The sequence below is a fragment of the Hibiscus syriacus genome, unplaced genomic scaffold (assembly GCF_006381635.1).
Source record: "Hibiscus syriacus cultivar Baekdansim isolate YM2019G1 unplaced genomic scaffold, ASM638163v2 tig00110339_pilon, whole genome shotgun sequence".
Lineage (NCBI taxonomy): Eukaryota > Viridiplantae > Streptophyta > Magnoliopsida > Malvales > Malvaceae > Hibiscus > Hibiscus syriacus.
In genome coordinates, this window is record NW_024062692.1 from 702257 (window position 1) to 705135 (window position 2879).

The following is a 2879-nucleotide window of genomic DNA, read 5'->3' on the forward strand; positions in this document are numbered from 1 at the left end:
AATAAAATGCCTTGCCAGTAAGTCGATCCAACATTTGATCGATGAACGGCAAGGGGAAATGATCTTTCTTGGTGGCCTTGTTAAGCTTGCAGTAGTCCATGTAGATTCGCCACCCGGTGACTGTGCGTGTAGGTAACAACTCATTGTATTCACTTGTCACCACGGTCGTGCCTCCCTTATTCGGCACACATTGGATGAGACTTACCCAAGAACTATCCGAAATGGGGTAAATCACCCCAGCGTCAAGCCATTTGAGAATCTTTTTCATCACAACTTTCTTCATGATTGGGTTTAATCTTCGTTGTGGCTCTATGAATTTTCCATGGCATTCTTCCAACAGGGTCTTATGCATGCAGATAGTTGGGCATCTGCCATCGTCCATCCTAACGCTCTCTTATGCTGTGAAAAAACACTTAACAAACTAGATTCTTGGTTAGGGGTAAGGAAAGAGGAAATAATCACAAGCAAAGTTTTATTACTACCCAGATAAGCATATTTAAGATGTTATGGTAAATTCTTAAGTTCTAGGGTAAGCACATGCTGTAATAAGGGCTTTGGAGGAACAAACTCTTCAAAATTAAAAAGTTCAAAGCGTGTACCTAGGCTAGCTTTTAGGAAGCTAGCCTGCTGTTCCTCGGTAGAAAAATCATTAGGCTCTCAAGCCTTTAAGTCTTCGAATAACCCCTCATCAGGTCCCAGTTGAATAAAATTGTCTTGGCAAAATTGATCGGCTTCTTTTGCAATTGTTGTATCCACTTCTAAAATGCTCTGGCATTCTTCAGGATCATCCATGTACTTGAGAGATCGGAAGACATTCATAGTGACATGTTGATCGACCACTCGCATGGTTAGCTCGCCCCTCTCGTAGTTGATGAGAATACGACCCGTAGCTAGGAAGGGTTACCCCAAGATGATGGGTGCTTTGGCATCGACCTCATAGTCCAGAATCAGAAAACCAACAGGAAAAACGAATTTGTCAACCCACATGATGACATCTTCTATTTTCCCTTCAGGACGCACATGTGAACAATCGGCTAATTACAAGATGACAGATGTGGGTCTCGCATTTTCTATCCCAAACTTCACGAAAATTGACTTAGGCATTAAGTTCACATTTGAACCAAGGTCATATAATGCCTTCCCAACAAATTTGTCTCCTATCAAACATGGGATGATAAAACTGCCCGGACCATGTCTCTTCGGTGGAAGCTTGCTTAAGGAGGAGCAAAATTCTTTTGACGTGGCAATTGTCTCGTACTGCTCCACTTTTCTCTTATTGGTAACAATTTCCTTGAGGAATTTAGCATATGTAGCATTTGTTCCATAGCCTTCAGAAAAGGAACATTGATTTGAAGTTGACTCAGAATGTCAACAAATTTTCTGAATTGAATATCCTCGTTATGCTTCTTCAGTCTTTGCGGAAAAGGAGATGGGGGTCTGACTTCCTGTACTGATGGGGTGTTAACAGAAGTTGCCTTGGCATTTTTATTTGCCCCCACAGATGATTTACTCGATGAACCCTCATCCTCTTATACTGGTGCTTCTTCCTGCACTTCTTGCTCAGCTTGCACGGTCACAAGGGGTGAATTATCATTCAGTCTTCCCTCAAACTTGTCTTCAACATTAATTTATGTACCATTTCAGAGAGTTAGCACACTGCATTGCTCTTTGCCATGCGTTTTCATGACTTCAGTGTTACTCAGCATATGTCCTGGTATGTGTTCTTGTAATGATGCGATAATTTGACCAACCTGGCTCTCCAATGCCCTTAGTGACGAACTATGGCTCTGAAGCAGGGCCCCTTGATTTTTGATGGAGGTCACATGGTCTTGCAGCATTGTCTTCGTTGTTGCTATGAACTCTTGCATTGTGGCCTCTAAAGAACTGGTGTTTGATGAAGATGGTCATCCCTTGTTAGAATTATGCCATGACATATTTGATTGAAATCCCTGGGAGTCATTAAAATTCTACTGTCGAGCTGGTGGATGAGCATTGTTGGTTCCTTGATTTCCCCAAGAAAAGTTTGGATGTTGACGCCATCCAAGATTATATGTATTGGAATAGGGGTTGTTGTTGCCTCGATCGAAGTTGCCTACAAAGTAAATGGATTCTTGATTGGTCGGGCACTCACTCTCATTGTGATTGCCGTTGTATAATAAACATGCTGAATTGGCTGCCTTCACTTCTTTCACCTCACTTGGCCTTTGCAAATTCTTCAACATATCGGTGATAGCAGCAAGTTGTGCGGACACCGAATCTTTAGAATCTAACTAAAAAGCTCCATGTGATTTTTGCCCAACTCCAAGCCTTGTGGATAGAAACTAATAATCGTTGGTGGTAATCTTATCCAGAATATCAAATGCCTCTACTGGTGATTTGTCAAGTAACGTCCAATTTTTCGAGGCATCTAGTATCATCCTCGTGGGTGTATTTACTCCATTAGAGAACATCACCACTTGCGTCCAATCTAGAAAACCGTGATTCGAACATTTGCGGAATAATCCCTTATATTGATCCCATCACTCATACATCGACTCGTCATCAGCTTGACAAAAGGAAGAAATGCATTCCTCAGTTGGGTGTTCATGTTCGGAGGATTATACCGCAACAAAAAAATTTTGTATAGGTCCGTCCACGACTCTATTGAACCCGCTGGAATGCCACTAAACCATGCCCTTTCTCGGTCACGCAGGGAGTATGGAAATAGCTTTAACTTCAGAACATCTTCGTGCACTTCCTGTTGGCGAAAGAAATTGTACACCTCCAAGAAGTTACGAATATGCTGCATGCAATCTTCATTTGGCATGCTCCCAAATTTCCCTATGGAGTTTAGCATATTGAACATCACAGGTTTGAGCTCGAAGTGGGCTGCCTGAATC